The following is a 23,435-nucleotide window of genomic DNA, read 5'->3' as shown; positions in this document are numbered from 1 at the left end:
TAGAACACTGTAAAACAATGTTATTTCTTTTTTTCTATGCTGGCCTTCAAATGGCATATTTTTTCCTTTTGTAATATTCTCAAGTAGAAGTTTACAGAAAAGTTTTTTGAGTAAAGAGCACACTCAAAAAAATCAGGGACAGAGTTTCCTTCTAGCCTTGGATTATTTTCTTGTACAGTAAAAACGACAGCACAAATTAACTTGAACTTTGTCATTTCTTTATGGTCAATTTCTTTCCTGGATTCAGTTTCTACTTCCAGTAAAAGTTCCTTAAAATGAGTGTTTTCTGGCTTCATTGAAATAGTCCAAAGACATCTTTGGACATGAGGTAACATGTGTTTCAGAGACAACTTAGTAACGAGAAAATATGGAATTTCCATGGCTTATAAAACATTATCCATGTACATATGGCCAGATAAGACAATGTTAAGTGAAATTAACCCCCAAATAGGGAAACATCTTGTTTTTTTCTTTCTTATTATTGTTTTTAATGTATCTAACATGTATTATGTGATTTTTTGTTTCTCTTCTATTTTCTTCCTCAATGCTATAACCTTTTTCCACTGTATTTGATGTCAGTGACCTTCATCTTGCATATACATTTTTCTAATGTAGGGAGCGGAAGGGAAATAAAATGCTGAAAGAAGTATACAGTATGACCCGTTGTTAAAATGAGAAGAACAAGACACTATGTTGAAAACGAACTTTACATCTTGGGGATGGGAGGAGAGAATTGGGGTGGTGGGGAGAAAAGGGATGACAGGGGAAAAACAAAAGAGGAAGTAACAATGCTCGTTAGATAATGTACTCATTTACTTACTTATGTAACTCTAACCCCTTTGTCCACCATTTTCACAATAGAAAACATGATAAAAAACATTATCCTGGAGTATATTAAGTTCAAATTTCTTAAGTGCTCTGGGAAGAAGGTTCTCAGAAACATTTTTTGTCAGTGTTTGTATTGTGCATTATTACCCAAGTGTACATAAGTTAAAAGAAAGTGAAATAATAGGAATAAGAGAAAGAGAAGTTTTGTGTTTAAGTATAATGGTTCACTACATTATAGAAGACTGTGCAAATAAGACAACTTGGAAACAATAAAGCCAAGGCCAGTATGTAGACTTATGGGAGTGATATAGAGAAAGCATTACTCCTAAGTGGAACATGAAGGATGAGGCCACTGTCTTTCTTCTACTAGCTCTAAATCATGGTAGCTAATCATTCAAATTTGTAAAAAGGAGAATGGAAGAATAATTCCGGTTCCAAGCAAGTCAGATATAAGAGCATGGATTTAACTGGAAAAAAGGCCATGTTGAGAGAGCAGGAATTATAATAGCAATGAACTGGTGGCTAAGATCACATTTCTTTTTCTTTTTTTCTTTTTCTTTTTGTTGGTAGTGGGGCCTGAACTCTGGGCCTAGGCACTATCCCTCTACTCTTCAGCTCAAAGCTTGTGTCTACCTCTTGAGCCACAGCACCACTTCCACTTTCCTGGTGGTTAATTAGAGATAAGTGCCTCAGAAACTTGCCTACTCATGCTGGATTTGAACTGCAATCTTCAGATCTCAGCCTCCTGATTAGCTAGGATAATAGGCTTGAGCCACTGGCACCCTGCTTAGGATTACATTTCTAACAGTGTACACTCAGCATATATAATGTGTATGTTCATCTATCTTTATATGAACTCGATTTAAAATCTGAGCTACAGCTTAGATTTTACACTCACAAAAATGTTTGCAGTTCAAAAGTTGATACTCCTGGAGAAATATAACCGAGGAATGTAAAGGAGTCTGGGAAGTTCAGTTTGCATCCAGCTTGGGCAGAACAGTCTTTGAGACACTATGTATAATTAACCAGCCAAAAAATGCATTGGAAAAATGGCTCAAGTGATGGAATACTAGTTATGAGCAAGATTGCTTAATAAGAGTTTGAGGTTTTTGCATACATATATACATACAAACATGCACATACACACATAGGCACTTATATGTTCAAACACACATGTGAAACAATTCTCAGATTGTGTAGAAAAGTTAGAAAATAATAGAAAATATGTCCTGAGTAAGACTAGAATCAAGTGATAATTTTTAATATTAGAAAGTCGTCAAGTGAAATTTCCCCCAAAAAGCTTGAGAATATTACATAGGTGGGAACAGAGGTAGTAAGAAACTCAAGTCATCATTAATAAATTATACTTCAGCAATTCTTGGCATATTCTACTTTGGGCCTTTGTCTTCTTTGCACATTCCTTTTGAGTTCATAGTTGCACTATTTCCATTTTATCTGCAAAAACTGCTAAGAAAATTGTTCAACTTCCACTTCTTCTTTGCACACACCCAGTCTATGTATGAATGTACATTGTCCATGTTAAGCAATAGGGTAGTACTCACTCTCTGAGGAGAAAAGTTCCACAATTTAACCCTATGCCCACATTAGAGTGTGTAGAATTTAAAGCATTTTTAGACAAACAGTGATATTAGAATTGAAAGAATGTCCTTAGGGACATTTCCTTGGAGCTCATTAGTTTTCCCAGGAGAAATATAAATATCCACAAAATTTGGAGCTAATTAGTTAAGTATCTGAATTAAAACTACATGTTGTGTTAATACAAGTCACCACTGTATTATTGTTACATCAGAATCCTTCACTACTTCACAATATGTATGAGAAAATGAAAGAAAGGCATTAAACACAATATATTATCTTTTTAAGCATTTAATCCAAGTGGTGAGGGTAATGTCTGAACTCTTCCATTCAATAAAAGCTTGAAGTTTATTAGAGCACTTCCTACATATAAGAATTTGTGGCAGGTTGATTGATAGAGTTATTTCAGCATGGAGATATCCCTAAAAAGAACTACACTTAAAAAGAATATGTGGCAGTTATGATGTGTCAATGCCTATTGAAGCATTTTCTATTCTAAAGAAGAATCAATTGAGGAGTCTTCAGTCACATCCATAATGCTCTATGTTCAACCTAATACCTAGTGTTACTTATCCTACATTTATAATGAGTAGGTGATAAAATATACAAACATATCTAAAGATATTTCAATAAAATCCCAACCTGATATAGATTCATTTGTCACTCACTGGAACTGTAGGATACATTAGGCTTGTTTGTGCTGTAATTCAATCTATAGTCTCTTGGCTAAACAAATCTTCAAAAATATTCACAGAATACCTCTAAGTAAAGTTCATGACAGTTATATCTGTATAATTCTTCTAAGGTTAGGATAAAGGCATTTTGTCCCAACATTTAAAATTAACAGGATCTGTTGAATTCATGAATCCACAATTTTATGGGTTCACATTCATATCTCAAAATTTTACTAATATGACTTTCACTAAAACACTGTTCTTATTGAACTTGCTTGTCAATGTCCCTTTAGTTTTCAAATCCAGATAATATATTTCCTCCAATATCTTCCTGAATATTCTTTCCTTCCTTTACTTCTGTAAATCTGTGTTTATTACTTTTTTTGTTTACTTATATATCTCTTTCTTCCAATCTTGTCCACACTGGTGCGCACATTGCTCACATTTGTGTCAGAACTTTCCTTTTCCTCTTCCCTCCAATAATGCCCCCAATTTTATTATTCTTTTTCACATTAATGGTCATGGATATATTGATGATGTCTAAACAGACCTATCTTTGCATCTTTTTAACATAAATTTTAGAACTATCAGAGAATTTTTACCTCTAAATCCATCTTTTTCACCTGTAGTCTTATCTCAAGAATATCACTAACACAGTTGCCAGCTAGAGAAGTGGAAGCACTTCAGATTTCTTCTTATCCTTCTACTCTCGCCCACTAGATAAGATGAATGATCAAGATGTTCTCAGTTTCTGTCACTAATATGATTTCTATGTACTCCTTTTTATGCCCCTAACACCAGCCTATTGCAAATACTCATCACTGGTCACCTAGTCCTAAAACAACCATTTCCAAAGTATGCTTTTTCCCCATAGTCTTTTCATATTGGTCCTCTCCATCACTAAATTACTCTCCTTGTAAGCACACAGAGTGAAGAGCTCAGTCACAAATTCTAGTATCATTATTTACTCACTACATTGACTGTTGGCCTTACATTTCTCATATGTAAATGGATGTAATTTACCAGAAATACTGTTGACTTGTAGACCAGGAAAAAGGAAAAGTGAAGAGTCCTTACATTTTCCACCTTAGCTTGCAAATAAGGAAAGAGTCAAATTCAGTTTGTTGGTATGAAGTTACAAATTGTTTCATGCAGAAATAAAAATGAGTTTTACCTCCTGGCTCTACGGCCTGTGTCCTTTTAAGAAAACTACACACATGTAAGTGCTATTATGTAAATTGTGTCATGTGTTCACAGCTGTATTGAAGATCATAGTCTTAACATATCATTGGTTTTTGAATAGTATCTATATGAGAATATTATTTGAACTAATCACCATAAGTTGAAAACTATATCTTAGTCCATCAAAATGTGGAAATAAATTATTTGATTTATTAAAAAAAACAATACCACCAAGCCAGGCGCTGCTGGCTCACAGTGAAGTGCCCAGATTTCGCATGCCTCCCCTCTCAGACCACCAGAGACTATGATCAATGCAAACATCAACGAGTCGTTTATTGCAAGCTCGAACTTGGTCTTCTGCGCACTTTGTAACCAGAGATGCTAAGAGGCCCCAAGCTCAAAATTCAAAATTAGCACAGCTTTTATAGTATCAAACAAACAAGTGTAGGGGGTTTCCACACAAGCAAGTTCACAAATTCAGGGGGTTTCCACACAAGTAAGTTCACATGTTAGGGGGTTTAAGTCCTCCCTGATCACACTTCCCTTTTTCTGCTGGAACACCTGGGCAACTGTTCTGTTCCTTAAGGGTGGGCAGGGTTGGCGGCAACCTGGGGTTTTTCTGAGAACTATTTTTCTCTTTGGCAGCACAGCTCTCTTTGGTAGTTACTCTGACGGCAGCACAGCTGAAGGGGCTTCATATTACAATGGAGTTACTTTAGCTCTTCACACACGTTTAATCCTAGCTACTCAGGAGCTTGAGATCTGAGGATCATTGTTCAAAGCCAAGCTGGGCAGGAAAGACCGTGACACTACTAACTCCAATAAACTACCAGTAGCCCAGAAGGGGCGCTGTAGTTCAACTGGTAGAGCACTCCCCTTAAGCTGAAAAGCTGAGGGACAGTGCCTAGGCCCAGATTTCAAGCACCACAACCGACCAAAAAAACCCAGAAAAACAAAAAAAAAAATTACTACAAAGAAAAGTGAGTATACAGGAGTATGCAGGAATAACATTAGGAATTTTACAGTCTCTACCTGTTTATGTGACTGTATTTCCTGATATTGAATCTCTCCTCTTGTTATTCTTATTGTATGTAATCCAACGTCATTTATTACTATGAATTCAATGTGGGAATCTAGCTTTAAAGATGTCTAAAGTGTCTTCCTTTTCAATCAAAACATTGTCATTATCATGTTACGCTGTGGTCATCATCATCATCTTCATCAAAATTATTATTAGCATCAGAAGTGCTAATTATTGAAAGTCTGGTTTGTGTCTATGATTTTGTTATTATTTGTATTTTTATTAATAAGTTTAATGTCACCACAGTGAATGCATCCATATTAAAATTTTGAACAAAGAAAGAAACAAAAAACTAACCCATATCAGATAGCTTGACTATGCACTTATAACAGATTATGAAATAGATTATCGAAGCATTGCAAATTCCTAACCAATATTAATTAACTTCCTCTCTCCCCATCACTACACACAAATATTTAAGAGTTTCAACATAAAATTTTCAAGTGATATACTGTAAATGTTACTACTATATCAAATGCATATCTAAAATTTCCTTGAAAGTAATAAACTCTACTTTCTATTGAAATATTAGTTATTTTATTCTAAGAAACTTTTAGAAAAACAGACTATATATCTTTGAAATGAAAAAGGTCAAAATAGTAGCATAAAAGTTTTAGAGGGAGTCTGTCCTCTCTGTCTGTCTCTGTCTCTGTCTCTGTCTCTCTCTGTCTCTCTGTCTCTCTGTCTCTCTCTATATATATGTTATGTGTAGAAAGATACATTTTTAGAGATTATTTGTCAGAAATATATACATATATCTAAATTTATGTGTAGAATGATATACATTACAGTGAAAAAATATTAAAACATAATCAAATTTTTTTAATTCATCAAACCAAGTGCTGGTAACTCTCGCTTATAATTCAAGCTATTCTTTTTTTTTTTTTTTTTTTGGTCTGGTCGTGGGGCCTGAACTCTGGGCCTTTGCGCTGTCCCTCAGCTCTTCAGCTCAAGGCTAGCACTCTACCACTTGAGCCACAGCAACACTTCCGGCTTTTTTCTTTTTGCTTATGTGGTGCTGAGGAATAGAACCCAGGGCCTCAGGAATGCAAGGCAAGCGCTCTACCATTGAGCCACCTTCCCAGCCCCTAATTCAAGCTATTCTTGTGCTGAGATCTCAGAATTATATTAGAAATTAGTCCAGACAGAAAAATATTTTTTAGATTCTTATTTCCAATTAACCACTAAAAACAGAAAATAGCTCTGTGCCTCAAGTTGTAGAATGCTTTCCTTGAGCATAAAAAGGCTTAGGGACAATGCCCAGGCTTTGCAAACAATAACCACAACAAGAAAATGTATCACATTAATTTTACAAAGCATCTTTTAACTGCTGTGAACATTTCTTAGAAACATGAATATATGCCCTTGGAAAATGTTAAGTTAAAATGTATACAATATTTAGGTCTATGTTAAAGACATGACTATTTAGATTAAGATATTTAGGTAATGATTAGGAATTAAGAATAATGATGGGTAGGTAAAATATTAGGACTGGTCTTTTATTCTATTTTAAAATAGTAATAAAAAGATATTTTAATTATTATATAAAATTACTCTTGCTTGTTACTTGAATTATAATAAGTGATAAATGTTTTTAAATGATTTCCAATGCAAAGGAGTATCATTTTTTTGTAATTTCAAAACAATTAAGAAAATGATTGCGAGGCTGGCTCACTCTAAGACTATATTTGTTTTCTTGTTCTAGTTTTTATATGTTCACAGAAATTCTAAAAATTCAATCGATGTTGGCATTCAGGAACCGTTTCATTGATAATAATATTGGAGCCCCTTAAGTGGAATTGTTTTATTTCATTTGTTATTTTCACAAATAAATCAAGATGATTGTGTATTTTGTTTTTTTTTTTTCACTGCTTTTGGCTCATGTCTTGAGAATAATTTGGTTTCCTAGCAAGTTAGAGAAAAGCAATTGGATTAAGCAAGTAATGTATGGCTTTCATAAAAGTCAGATGCATAGATTTGTGTCTTCTGTTATTTGCTAAAAGTTTCTTCCAGAAAAGATTATCAATTACTTATAAGTGATGCATAATTCCTAGGTATTCCAGTTATCACATGGACTTTTGATTGAGTTATCTCTGTATAAACTCAAAATAACAGACAAAAAATCCCCTCAAAATAAACAGAAATCACATCTTTGTTTTAAACTCTGTAGTTTACAGAGTTTTTAGCCAACACCAAAAATATCATTTTAAGTATTCTGCATTTTGTGTGAAGAATTTTTAACAATAGTTTTTTTGCTGACATGTAATTAACTTACGATATATTATCTCCTTTTATTGTATACATTTTAGTGCTTTGGAAGTGAATTGTACCTTCATAGGTTTTCAAAGCCTAATTTTCACAAACTTGCATTTCTTCAAATAGAAATGCTATAAATTTTAGAGCAGACATTAAAATAGATCTAAAATTCTGTAACAGGAATTTGTCCAGCATGCATCCTCTATAGAGTGTCGTTTCAAAATTTGTTTTTGGGGATTATTTCCAGGGTCACACACATACTATTCAAGTGCACTGTCAATGAACTACAATTCTCTCTCCAAACACGTTTCTTACTTCTCTTTAATACATTCATAGAAGTGTAATGAATGGATCCTATACAATTCTGTTTGACCTTTTGAAGACTTGAAAACTTGCTTGCTAAAATGATTGCAGTATTATACAAATAAAATCAATATGAGGAGTATATCAATTTCTCCACAAATGCATTACTATATTTTGGGTCATCTTTTTATATTAGGGTCATACTATTCAGTATTCTTTCTCTTTTATCTTAGATACTAAAGAGGAGCTTATTTCATATGCTCCTCATCTTGAGTATTAATTTACATATGTTCTTTAAAGAAATATCCTATTCAGGCAAAACTTTATATAGAATTAGAAGATATAAAAATGCTTAAGGTTCAGAATCATTGTAGCATTAACATTATAGCATTAACAAATATGTTCCCTCCATCTGTTGGATGTTTTCACTTCGGTTATAGTGTCCTTTGAATTATGAAAAGTTATCACTTGATATAATCCAGTTTATTCTTGCTTTCCTTTAGCCACTAATGCTTTCCACGTCAAAGTTTTAGAAACCTTTACTGTCCAATGTCATGAATTTTTACATTTATGTTTTTTAGGTTTTTACATCTCACATTTAGTTTGGTAATCATTTCTTATTTTAAATTTTTGTATAAGGATTGAGGAGGCCCGGTGCCTGTGGCTTACACCTGTAATCCTAGCTACTCAGGAGTCGGAGATCTGAGTGTTGTGGTTTAAAGCCAGCCTGGGCAGGAAAGTCCATGAGACTCTTATCTCCAGTAAACCACTAGAAAACCAGTAGTGGTACGGTGGCTCAAGCGGTATGGCTCTGGAGATGAGCTGAAGAGCACACGGACAATGCCTAAGCCCAGACGTTAAGCCCCATGAGTAACAAAAAAACAAAAAACAAAAAACAAAAAAATGATTGAGGTAGTAGTCTACGATCATTCTTTAAATCTCGCGAGAAAATAATGCCAATACACACCCATTCATGATTCTATTTTTATTTCATAAAGTCATGGGATACTTTTCAAAATCTATTCACCATAAAACTAAGAATTTATTTTTGACAAATCTGTTACATTCTTCTATGTGTCTGCTCTTATTGTAGAACTATGTTTCCTTCACTACTAAACATGGTAATAAGATTCAAAGCTAGTATGAAGGCTTAAGCTACACCATTTTACAAGGTTGTTCTGACTGACCTGTATTCCTTGAATTTACATACGATTTTATTGAGCAGATGAACCAATATTCTGCAGAGATATCTAGATACTTGATAATCACTCATATTTTGTACCTTGTGAAAACACAAGACCTCAGATATTATATATAGAATATATATAGATATGTCTTTAGAGAATACTTGAAACAACTAAAATTAATTTAGGAATGAGTTAAGATTTAGATAACGCTGTAGCATAATAAAGCTGAATGATAACAACTTGAGCTGGACAACAGAGGAGAATGAGAGTGGAAAGAATGATGGACCACATAAGAGCTCCTGTGTTTCAAAAAACAGAAAGACTTCAGAGAAGAGAAGGAGAAAAATAAAGTGTCCTGAGTCAAGTTTCTTTTTAGCCTATCTAATAGTTTGGACTAAAAGTCAGCCAAAATGGGAAAAAATAAAATAGAAAATAAAGCATTGTATATACCTGTTACAATGTAAAGAAATTGTAATAAGAATATGATAATTAATTTCCAAAGACATAAGAGAAAGAACAGGTAATCTCTAAAGGGCAAAAGAATGAAGAGAGAAAAGAAGCAAAGTAAAACCTTTATCAATAACAAACACAAGACTTTGAAAGTGGAAAGGCAGTGGAAATATTCAAAATAACAATAAATTTGCTAACGTGGATAGACTATGAATCACACTTTATCACATATAATTTTGAAAAAGTATACTAGGAATGAAAGTTTAAAAGTCATGATTTAAAACATTATTTGGATTATAACTATACAGTATAACTCAGTGGTCAAACATTGGCCTAGCATATGTGAAGCAATGGTATGATCTTGCAAGCATTACAAAGTACACACAAAGCACACACACACAGAAACCACATAAACATGCACATACACACACCACATACACACATTTGGAATGTTGATATTATCATATTAAAAGGAGGAAAGTATCACAAATAGTAAAGGTATGTTAATATATTAAATCATTATATTGCTCATACTATTTAAAAGTTTAGTAGAAATAAAATAGTCAAAATATACTTGGATTTTAATAGATTAAGTAAATTTAAATTAATAGAAGACATGAGAATCTTTGCAAATGAGTTTTAAATAACAAACATTTTGAAACATGTGTACTTTTACTTTGACAAAAGATTGATGTTACTGGGGTCTTAATTCAAGATTTAGAATATGATAGCGAGGTGCTCTATATAACGCTATGGATGGCTTATCTCTAATCATTTCACTTTGAATAGTTATATAATAAGGTCTTCTAATTTCTGTCTCTCCTGAATTACAAACCCTATTTACACTTCCCGCCATAGCTATAAAATGGATGCCACAAATCACCATGCCGAGCTCAAATATTTTTTTAATTCAAGTACAAATATTTCCAAAAAGTGACCAGGTAATGAAGCCTTTCTTAATAAAGTATGTGCTTCTTGAAAATACAGTATTTGCTACCTGGACAAATATGTTCATAACTATAAGAAAATAAATTTATTTAAAACCACTAACCATATAAAAATTAAGAAAATAATTTTTAAATAGTCACATGTTAAATATTTTAAGAGCAAAATATATGTATCTGAATAATTTACATGTGTAAAAATCATGCAAAATTAAATTAACTAATCCTACAACTCTGCAAAAAGAATTACCCTAAAGAAACAAAAGAAAACATTTAAGCTCAAATTTGAAATTTAGAAAATAAAATGAAGTGTATTCTTTAGTTTACTTAATTAAGTGTAAGCCCTCTGTATATCAATTTTATAATAAAAATGCATGAACAAAGAAAGCAAAAGTACCCATTGATCAATAGCAACAGCAAAACCATCAGTAGTTCTTGTTTTGAGTGAACACAAATATCGATGGAAGAGATAACAATGTTCCTTCCCTAAGAAATATACTCATTACCATATTTATATAACTGTGACCCCTGTGTACATTTCTATTACAATAAAATTAAATTTAAATTAAAAATGAACCAAATAATATACCAATTAAGAATTCTTAGAAGCCATTGGTTAAAAACTCTAAAAAAACTGCCCTAAGTACCCAATGAATATACTTTGATGATGCTATTTAAATATTTCAAATTCAGCAGAGAAGCAAAAAGTTTAAAAACTGTTACAAAGTAAAGCAATACTTCAGAATATGTTACTATTAATAATAATCATAAGATGAATTTATTGTGGTAGTCAAATATGTAAGAAATTAGGCAATTTGCCATTCGTTTGCACTTAATAAGTGAGAAAGAATTTTCTAGGTCTTTTTAAATTATCATAAGTTTAATGAAGAAAGTATTCTATCACATCATATTATAATCAGATAAAGCTGGTATTAGAGCAAAGAACAGATTTTACTAAGGTTTTGGGTGTTAATGTATGTACATATTTTGGTTGTGGGAAATTTGGGGATTTCAACATGGGGTATATTGTTCTTGCTAGGCTGGCGTCTTATCAGTGGTTAATTTTAGGAGAGGGGTTCCCTTTCCAAAAGAACATGCACCTGATCTGTCCTTTTAACTTTCCCTTCATCAATGGCATCAGAGTTGCACACCAACTTGTCTAGCTTGCTGCCTTGACTGGTCTGGATCCCCAGTCTTTCCAAACTTAGTCTCTATATTGTACAGGATGGTGGAAATGATCCAATGCACCCAGCTATAGACTGAGAAGGAAGTTCAGTAAACTTTCGGCTTGAGTTCTGTTCTAAAGCCTGCTATGTAGTTAAGAGTACACATGGGAGCCCCTGATGCCAAGCAGTGAGAGTATTTTTTTAAAGCAACTAGACATATATATGACTTAGGCTTGTGAATACCTAAAGAAAAGAATAAAAGAGCAGTGAAGCATAGAAGACAGGCAGAATTTTAACTAGCTACTCAGAGGTTGAATAAGTTTAGCTAGCTACTCAGGAGTCTGAGATCTGAAGACCACTGTTCAAAGCCAGTCCAATCATGAAAATACAAGCAATTATCTCAAAAAAAAACCACCCATAAGTGTAGCAGTGGCTGAAATGGTAGACCACTATCCTTGGGCACAGAAGTTTAGGAATAGTTCCCAGACACTTTCAAGCCTCAAGAATGATGAATGCATGCATGAGCACATGCACATGTGCATGTGCGTATTCACATGTGCATGCACACAGACACAAATGAGTATTTCCATGTGAAATTCTGTAATTTTTTTCCTTGCTGTAATTTATTCCCCTGTATTACTTCACAAATTAACAAAATCAGCTAAGGACCTATTTACATAAAATTCATCATATTTCTATAAAGTCTACTCTCTCTTTGGAAGCCTGCTTTTATTTGACCCAAAAGTAAATTATTCAGGAAGTCAATTCATCACTCTCAAGTCTGTATTATTAGATGATTGTTTAGGTTCTTCCTAGCAATATGATTTTGTGAAACCCTGCATCAAGCAATATATTTCTTTCACTAGATGGGAAGCCTCTGTCAAACAATTAATTATAGGTTTTTCTCCTCCTGGCATGCATCTGTAGTTTTATTATCTTCAAATATTTCATAATCTGTCAGTGTATGTCAAAGGCTGCCGTGAAAATAAAAACACCCTTCTCAGCGCTTAGCTTTTGTATACCATTCATATGTATGAAGGTATTTAAATGTTACTGAAATAGCTTAGAAATAAATAATGTTCACCCTGACTATCTTGAGAAAGAAGAATTGGTTTCCCAGCACTTTAGATAAGAACTTGAGGGAAAGAAACAAAAGGAAAAGTGAGGAACTCAACACATAGATTCAAATGAAACGAAACAACCCAAGAAAACACAAATTAATTCAGTACTCATGAACCTGCAGGAAATGCAAAGAGTTAAAAATAATCAGCTATGACAAGCTTATGAAAATCCTGAGTACATGGGAGTGCACTGTTGTGAGGACAGTGGCTAAAGCCCAGACTGTACAGAAAGAGCTGTACACAATGCCATGCACCTGTTTTTCTGAATTCCAGGATGAATAACATGAAGTGGACTGAGGCCAAGGTCATACACAAGTAGGAAGCCAGGTTCTATCTAAAAAATAATCAGGATAATTTAGGGCTGGGCACATGACAAAGTGGTAAGAACACCCATTTAGGGAGCACAAGACACTGAATTCAAACTCTAATATTAGGGTTATTAAAGAAAAAAAGCTATGATTTTAAATACTTGGAATAATTGTAACACTTGAGTATTTGAGTGGAGAAAAATCCATGAGAGAGATAGAATGAACCCACGTTCCAATGCTTTCTACTTAAGTTATAATATTTATTGATACTTCAGCCAAAGCAGAGTTACCTTGCAAATGAGCATGGATGTGCATTTGGGTGATGGAAATACTCTGCTTACACAGGTGTAAATTAAATAGATTTTCTTTGGTAGATTGTAGTTCTTGAACTAAGAGCCTGGGTGATGTCCTGAGCTTTTTCTCTCAAGGCTACCACTCTACTACTTTGAGGCACAGTTCCAATTCTGATTTTCTGCTGGTTGTTTGGAGATAAGAGGCTCATGGACTTTCCTGCCCAGGCTGGCATCACACCATGATCGTCAGATCTCATCCTCCCGAGTAACCAGGATTCCATGCATGAGCCATCGACGTTTTTAATAATTTAGTAAATTGTACAGTTACAGAAGTTATAAATTAGCACTGTAACCTGTGTAACATATATGTGTATGTATGTATCAATGCATTCAGATAGAAATATTTTAACATATTTTTGTATCTACAGTAGATTTATGAAATCATCCTTCATTATTAAATAAAATGGAAACAAAAGTTAATAAAGTGCAAAACAAAAAGAATTGTTACACGTTTCTTTTTGTTGAATGGAATATGAATTGTGAGAATCAGTTTGGAAAATTATCTCTACTTTACCAAAATGGATAATTGCTATTAATTCCAATCCATCTATTTGCCCATATTGTGCATCCTCATACATGAATGTCAAAATCAAACCACACTTTTTGCCTTTGTATTTAACTCACCTGTTATAATTTAGGAGATAATCAAATAAAGATTAAAATAATAGTAAGTGAGGCTATGAGTTACAGCTTAACAAGATTTTAAATATGATAATAACTATTTAAATTGCATATATCTTACTTTTACTCTGTTGTGATGTCCCTCATTCCCACATTAGGAAAGTACATAGAAGGTTCTCACTAAATTATTTGTACAATTATTAAAAATGTATTGAAAGAATATGGGCACAGTGTGGTTTTAGCTTATTGAGATCTGTATGGGGTAGTGTGTTTTTGAGGATTTGCAATACATTGTGATGGAGATGAAGGGAAAGATGTGTTTATTCTGGAAAACAGGTTAGAGGATTGCTCCCAGAAAGATAGTGATGAATGCCTCCAAAAGGTTACAGTAAAAAAACTTTCAGAACCATATTCACTACTGCACTATTCACCATAGTCAAGTTATGGGAACAGCCCAGATGCCCTTTGGCAGAGGGATGGTTGGAGAAAGTGTGTCATATATACACAATTGGATTGCACCTATCAATTATGAAGATTGTTACATTATTTGCAAAGAAATAGATAGATCTAAAAAAATGTTAAGTAAACTGAGTCAGAACCAGACACACAAAGGACCCATGTTCTGTCTCATATTTGGAAGCTAGAACTTTATACAAGTTTACACAACAATATTAACCAAAGCATGCTATTTGCAGAGGAGTATTTAAAAGGTGTATATTTTATAAAATTGAACTTTTAATCCAACAAAATGAATACCAGGAAATTATCACTTGGAAGATATGAGGGGAAATCAAAGGGAAGGAATAAAGAGAGTTATGGAGGAAGAGAGTGAAGACAGTATATTCAATGCAGATAGTATGAAACTAGTAAAAATGAAGGTGGGGTGAGGTTTGGAAGGGTAGGGAAAAGTTATATAAAGATCCATTATACTTAAAAATGATTTATTGAATGGAAATTCCTTGTACAACTAGTTAAGATAATAAAAATATACTTAAAAACAATGGAGACATCTTAAACTGCGTTCTCTTAAACCATGAGTCAATATAATAGTTTCCTCCTGAGAAATTTTCGTTGCAGGGCTGGGAAGGTAGCTCAGTGTTGGAGCGCTTGCCTTGCATGTATGAGGCCCTGAGTTCGATTCCTTAGCCCCACATAAGCAGAAAAAAAAAGCCAGAAGTCCCGCTGTGGCTCAAGTGGTAGAGCGCTAGCCTTGAGCTGAAGAGCTGAGAGACAGCGCCCAGGCCCAGAGTTCAGGCCCACGACCAGACACAAAAAGAAAAAAAAAGAAATTTTCTTTGCAGATATTTTCCTAATAGTGACAGAAAAGTGATCAATGCAATGAATATCAATACACTACCTTGCACATCATAAAGAGACACTGTATAGAATCACGGTAAAAATCTTAGAATTCATCAAATGATAAAATAACAGGTAGAATGTGCCAAATGCTAATTGATTGTTTTTCCACGTACTTTAACTATGGTATCTGATTTAATCCTCACAATAATTCCATAAAGTGGAACTATTTACATTATTAATTCTCAGATGATGATACTGAAGTCTTCAGAGTTGGAATTACTAGTACAACATTGCACACATGGTAAGTGTTATCCTGAGATCCATCTCCCACTGTATCAATTAACCTCATTCTATTTTATGACTAAAATACCAGTACTTAGTCTACAATTTCTAGGAGAAATTCTCAGAATTATTGTGTACACGCATAATATTTCATTTTGTCTTTGTTAGAAAATAGGTAACTGTAATATGAAAACTCAAAATTCATAATCAATGCATATCTCCCTGGTGAAAGGAACTGCTAAAGTATAACATTCTTGATTTCTACCTCAAACTAGTAGAAATCATATTGTATCCCTTCACTCAACACTGCACTGCCTGGGGACCCTATCACTATTTAACAAAGTCTTACTGAAAGAATGACCTCCCAAATTCCTGATGGAAAGAGACTGCAGGTCTTATGGACCAATCATTTTACATTGTAGCTCACCTAAGTTGTTTACCATTAGAAGTGTTTTGATTGCTTTTTATACCCAATATTTTGAGAGAAAGGTACTACTTTAAAATGCCATTAAAGCCAGACTGATAAAAATCAACTTTGACCTCAGAAAAATATTTTACCTTTCATATACCCAAAAATGCCATGTGACCTATCATTAATGTTAGGAACAAGAGGTTAAAAATCATAGACTCCAAGACCTAAGCATGAATTAAAGATTCTCAAACTTGTGAATACAATTGCTTTAAAAAGACATAAAGGGCTGGGAAGGGGCTCAGTGACAGAGCGCTTGCCTTGCATGCATGAGGCCCTGGGTTCAATTCCTCAGCACCACATAAGCAAAAAGAAAAAAGCTGCAAATGGTGCTTTGGCTTAAGTTGTAGAGCTTTTCCCTTGAGCTGAAGAGCTGAGGGACAGCGCCCAGGCACAGAGTTCAGGCCCCACTACCGGACCCACCGCCCCCCCTCAAAAAAAAGACATCAATACTACTACATTTTTTAAAAATTCCTTATGATACTGAAGATTCAGTCATAAACTATTAATACTTGAAAATAACTCATTTTCTTGGGAGTGGGACACAAAACACAAGATTAATCCAAATCATTTTCAAAGACCTTTATTTATACTACAAATTCACTATTATAACTACAAAGATTCTAAAAATAACTGAAGCACAGTGACACAAAGGACATAATTTATCTGCATCAGCTACATTCAAAGGACCGTGCTAGTAGAAAACAAAGTTATACTAATAATTAGCTTCCCGAATTCACTTGCATTCTTTAATTCTTTTTCTTTTAGTTTCATAAAAACTTGCTTTCCATAAAATGATGCATAAAAAGCCTATATACCCACTTACTTTTTCAGATTTTAACAATGCTTATTGCAGAAATGTCTTTAGCTCTATAGTCAATGAACTGAAATAATAATAAAATATTCAAAGGGTTTTCAGAAATTGTAAGACTCGCTCTGAGATGTTATTTATATTCAAAAAGATATTCAAAAAGCCTTACTTGTTAAATTTGTGATAATTACTCCAACAAAAGTACTATTAATGAAGAAATCTTTGTATGTACAAAACAACTTCAAATGCATCCACAATCTGGAGATGACACGTGCTTTTTTTTTTTTTCTTTCGGTCGTGGGGCTTGAACTGTAGGCGTGGGCACTGTTCCTGGGCTATTCAGCTCAAGGCAAGCGCCCTACCACTTGAGCTACAGCCCCACTTGACACATTCTTTTTGTTTCTTTATTTTTGAAATGTATATCTAACAAGCATATCCACAATATTGATTTTCAGTCAATATGATGGGATATTCAAACTTTAAAAATACGGGGTTTATTATATTAGTGTGAATAGATACGATCTTACAAAAAACGTTATTTTCAATAGAAATGCGAAAAGAATTTATCCACCTTGTGTTTCACAGGAATAACCAGAAAGTAATACCTGTTTGATCAAGTCACTCAAAATCACTCCATGAGTATATCTTAAAAGTATAACCAATTTAAGAGGTCAAATACATATTTTGTACTGACAGTCATCTTACAGCAATAACTTACTACCTAATTATATTTGTATCTTCTTACCTAACAAATACTAGGAGCTGAAAGTGATCTCTTTTATCTAACTTAATTGTGTAAATGCTTTGATAATGATATTGTTATCATTTGACAAATAAAATGTACAGAAGGGTGGTTCCACTGAAATGACAGAATGGAACACTGATAAATAAAAACATAACAACAGCTCTTTTAAGCCTCACCCTGTCCACATTGCCAAGCAACATTGCAACAGCACAAAGCACACATATACACATACACACAGGTGTGCACATGCACACACACATATACACGCATGCCAAATTCAGGGTTTATTGTACAAAAAATTTCAAATAAAATGTTAGTGATTAGGACAAATGATAATTTGCCTTATTACAAAATAATACATAAGCCAGTCACCATGGTTGTTACATTTTACCTTCCACTCCACATGTGACCACTTAATTTATTTTTAGTTAATTAATTAATTCATTAGTTTGTTGCTAATACTAGAGCTTGAACTCAGGACCTGGCTCTGTCCCAGAATTATTTTTTTGTTTTAGTTTTCTCAAGGCTAGCATTGTACTGCTTGTACCACAGATCCATTTCTAGCTTTTGCAGGTTACTTTCAAATCAAAATCTAATAGACTTTTTTTCTTGGTCTGATTTCAAACCACAATCATCAGATTTTGTCTTTTTGATTAGCTAGGATTAAAGAAATGAGCCACCAGTGTGGATCCTACTATTTCCTATACTAATCTAATGCACATACTTAGATAGTAATTTAAAACTGAGAGCATAGAAGCAAGATGTACAGTGATGATCTTGTCCTGTCAGAAATTCAAGTTAGTAATGTAAATTTCTTCTTAAGAACATACACAAAAAATACTTAGGAAGAAATCTGATGATGTGTGTGTATATGTGTGTATGTGTGTGTGTATGTGTGTGTGCACGCTGTTGCAATATGTTCCACATAGAAGCACTGTGCAGGGTGTCCAGCCATTCACAGTTATTGCATGAATATCTGCCTTGACTACCAACTCATGGACAATGTCTAAGTGTCCACTCTAGGCTTCCCTATGAAGAGGGATATACTCATCCTCATCCCTAGTATTCATATGAATGGCCTTTTTGGAAAGTAGTCTCCACACTTTAGTAAGCTGCAAGGCAAGCACTATACCATGAGCCACCTTCCCAGCCCAAGGAGTAAAATTCTTGTCTGTAATTTGGTCAAATGTATGTCTCTTTATGTAGGCTACTAAAAATGTGTTTACTAATTTAAAGTAAATAAATAAATTCTATTTCCATCTCTTTAAAGAGATTGTTCTGTAAATCGACCAGAAGCATGGATTTTGTGGCTAGATAGGTCATTGCACAACTGTATCTCTTTTCCTCTCTCTCTTTCATGTTTCTCATAGATAATATAATTGCTCCATAATTATCCTAATTTGTTTTGCTTTTATATTTTCGGTTGTATCATTTCACTTTCTGCCCTGCCATTTCCCAAATCAGCACCACATAAACAGAAAAATCTGGAAGTGGTGCTGTGGCTCAAGTGGTAGAGCACTTGCCTTGATTTGAAGAGGTCAAGGACAGTGCCCTGGCCCAGAGTTCAGACCCCACAACTAATTTAAAAAAACATCTAAATCCTTTATAATTCTAGTAACAGATCTGACTGAAATCAGTGGAATCACACTTTTCCTGTACAATGAAGGAATAGGTCCAGGCTAGGAAAGTAACTAGAGAAGGCAGGCTGATTGTATCTGTGATAAATCTTTTTAGAAAATGGTATCAAGTATTACTTACTGGTGATCCACTTGTGCTGGAAGCATGATTCTGAACTATTGCTTGCTGATTCTGAACTATTGCTTTGATCATTATATTCTCCAAGAAGAAAAGTGAAATTCACCTAAAGACAATAAACAGGCCTAATTTTATATATGAAAACAAGTGTCTTTTTAAAAAACAAGGAATTTAAGTAGTTATGCAAAGTACTTCTATTTTACTACTGCATTATACATTTTTTTCTAATTTGAGTACCAATGAATTATGGATCTATTAGAAAGCTCTTATGTTGAATAGTGAGTTCACTTACACTATTTCATGGTATTTCCCAAATCATTTACATAGAAGGTATTGTTTCCTATTTTCTCATTCCTAGAATAAGCTGCACATGAATCTACCACTGGTCCTCATTTTCAGTGTGTACCTTTGAATACGGAGCAAAATCTTTTTCTGCTCTCTATCAATCCCTACTCTCCAGGTAGAATAATTTAGAATAGTAAAAATGGAAAAAGAGAAAATAAATCACGGTGAAAAAACATACCGAAAATTCACCGGATTTTTCCGACCAGTTCAACCAACGTGAACTATACGGGAAATTCATTGACACTTCATTCCCACTGGTACTCAAAGTCTCTGGTTAGGCAATTCTGATGAAGACAAGGAACAATATGAAAAGTGAGAAATGGTATCAATTACAAGACAAAAATGGAGAAGGATCCAAGTAAATTTCTTCTTTGGGATGCTGAAATTAATCGGCTTACTACAGTGCGGAGACTACTTTCCAAAAAGGCCACTCATATAAATACTAGGGATTAGGATGAGTATACCCCTCTTCATCGAGAAGCCTACAGTGGACACTTAGATATTGTCCATGAGTTGGTAGCTCAAGGCAGACAGTCATGCAATAACTGTGAATAGCTGGACACCCCTGCACAGTGCTTATATGTGGAATAATACCAGAGTGGTTTCTTTCTTATTTCATCATGATGCAGATACAAATGCCCAAACTAAAGTCCTCTTGACCACCTTGCATCTTGCTGCTGGGAATAGAAATAGCAAAGATATGCTGTATCTACTTCTGTTGAACAATTATATCAAACAAGGTCTGAAGAACAACTTGGAAGAAACTGCATTTGATATTGCCAAAAGGATAAGTATGTATCACTACCTCTTTGAAGTTGTGAAAGGCTTTACAAATTGTTCTCATAAATCGTAATGGTTTGGTTAAGTTCCTTAAATTTCAAAAATGCCAGTTCATCCTTTGTGTCCCTCCAAAAGTCCTAATGGTTTGGTTAAGTTTCTTAAATTTCAAAACTGCCAGTTCATCATTCATGTCCCTACAAAATATTTTCACAATGCAAAGCAACAGCAATATTTTACTTTAAAAAATCATGGATACCATGTTATTCTTCCAAGTGAATTGCATGACATTGATGTCTAAATGCATTCAAGAGTTGTTTGTATACATCTATAATGTTTTTTTCAGAGTTTGTGATTTTTTTAAATCAGAAATAATTTTAACTTATCTGTGGAAATGAATAGTATAGAAACTTGTTATTCCTGATGCTTGTCTGAAAAAAGTATATCTATGTTTGTATAATGTCCATAATCCATTTCCTTCTCTCCTAGATATAATACTTTGAATTCTACATTGTTTTATAATATATAGGTTAATTAATAAATGTGTCCATTCAAATTTCATTCCATATAGAAAAAGTTTAAGATTCCTTTTTTTCCCTAGGTCCTTATAGTATTTTATTTCTTTGGGATAAGATGACAATGTTATCTAATTTCAAGTTTTGTAAAGGTTATGCTATGTAATGGCCTTTCTAAGGTGAAGATTTAAACACTGATGTCAAACTAACCTTTAATTCTATGAATTATATGTGCTGTTACACTTGTACTTTTGTAATCAACTTTTTAATAACTGTTTTTCATTTCTTGCATCTGAAAAATGAAAAATATGGAGTACTTCACAAATTTTTATATTATCCTTGTGCAAGTGCCATGTTAATCTTGGTATTGTTGTCATTTGGTAGACTTGCTGCTGAAGCATGTAGTATCCTCTAAATTTAAGTATCTAATGATGCAATCTTTATACAGGCATATATCCTTGGTTGCCTATTTGTAACAATGAACCCTTATTGTTCCTAAAAATGTTATTGATCTTATTTCTCTAAATTTCTGTTTATAGTGGAAAAAACTTATATTGTTTGGTGGATTGCTCACATTTGCAATTTTTCTTTCAATTACTATTTTGTCTTTTTCATTTTAAATTTGATCATATTTTGAAGCCTTTATAGCTAAGTCCAAAGGTGATGGCTTTTCAAGTACTTACTTATCAACTGAGTTAGCTTTGTGGAGCTAATGGATTCAAAGTAAGCCTTCTTAAAAGCTACTTCGAAATTTCTGCAGCTTAAAATTTCCAAAATGAGGTCTCAATGGCACTAATGTCTACCTGATCCTATACCCTTCTTCCATGTAGGAAGAGACCAACCAGAATATCTTACCGTGAGAGCATAGATTGTCTTACTGGAACAAAACTGATCTTAGTTACAAGGGATCACAGAGAGATGAACATTTGAGAACGAATTATTCAGAATAGAAGGTATTTTATAAAAACACGCATGAGGATGAGTATACCCCTCTTCCTGGGGAAGCCTACAGTGGACACTAGACCTTGTCCATGAGTTGGTAGCTAAAGGCAGATATTCAAATATTTTATTAAAATACCTTTGTTTATTATACCAAAAATTTCAAAAGTAGCTAAAGCCAAGAAGGTGAAAATATTGTTCATATGCATGATTACCTAATGTCCTAGCCTGTCTACATTCCAACCAGGCAGGAACTTACACTACTGACTTTCTATCAACAAATATTTTCATAGCTCCTGGACAAGTCCATATGTTTCTCCTGGATATTAGGCCTTAAATTGGTAATGTTTTAATCACAGTGTTTCCTCTTGCCTCTAGGCTGTAAATCTCGAAATGGTAAAGCTTTAGATCTAACTCTACCAAAAACTGAGGTAGAGATAATGGAACAATACTTTAAAACGGAGTTGCCTTTGATACGCTAACCACAACGGAACAATGGAAAATAATTTCTTATATCATATATACTTATATATTTTTATTTATATGTGTTGATCTTAAATTTCACACAGTGAAACTTACTAGAATTAGATAAGAATTTGACAACTAAATTGATATTTATTCCCATAAATAGATTAGAATATAAATAATTAGGTTTAGAATATTAGAGTATAAAAAGTATCAATGCAATGTCTTCGGTATAAATTTGTGATACCTTCTAAGTGTTCTTGGTCTTCTGAATTCACATGGTAAAAAAACAGTATTGTTTTCCTCTAATCTATAAAGTATTTTACTATGTTGCTCTGTTTATTGTTTTCAGTCTCTGGTCCCAAACTGTTTTCCTCCATATTTCTGAAGCATTCTTACTAATTTTACCAAAATTTTGCTGATATGAAGTCTAAAAGCTATTATTCTTCTGCAGGACCCACGGGTCCTAGGATACCAGGTCCCAGGTATCTACATCATCAGATAACAAGAGCAAGACTTCTCACCTAGGCCCATGCAACATGCCAACAGTAAGTAAATGAAGACCTGTCTCAATTTCTCATTTCTTATAATATTTCAGGGCCTTAATTCCTTGCAGGATTTAGCTGTAAGCTATTGTGAAATGCAAGTCAATTTAAAATGAAAGATGAGATCATAAAATATGAGAGAATGTACTGTAATTCAAACTTTCAATTTACAGATGACAAGCCTATTTGAGTGAACAAAATCACAAATATCACAAGATTATTTTTAATACCTTCTCCTAATGATTAATGAAAGATTTCAGCCCAGCATAAGTAGGCCAAAAATACTTCCTGGAATGGTAGATCCATACATGGTCTACCAAGGCTAGGAAATCTTGACTTAGAGGTCAAATATAATTCAGAAAAACTTTAATTGAAAAGATCCTTAGTGCTTCAAAAAACTGTTACTTCAGTAAAACTT

At 33.7% G+C, this 23,435-nt stretch overlaps 1 pseudogene; it reads right to left on the bottom strand.

Moving 5' to 3' along the window:
* Positions 1 to 21,370: 21,370 nt before the first annotated feature.
* On the bottom strand, positions 21,371 to 21,469 carry LOC122099605 (annotated as a pseudogene).
* Between the last annotated feature and the right edge of the window lie 1,966 nt (positions 21,470 to 23,435).

This window comes from Dipodomys spectabilis, unplaced genomic scaffold, assembly GCF_019054845.1.
Source record: "Dipodomys spectabilis isolate Male_0828 unplaced genomic scaffold, ASM1905484v1 ptg000524l, whole genome shotgun sequence".
Taxonomy (NCBI): Eukaryota; Metazoa; Chordata; class Mammalia; order Rodentia; family Heteromyidae; genus Dipodomys; species Dipodomys spectabilis.
The sequence above is the reverse complement of the archived record's forward strand: the minus strand, read 5'-3'. Positions and strand labels throughout refer to the sequence as shown.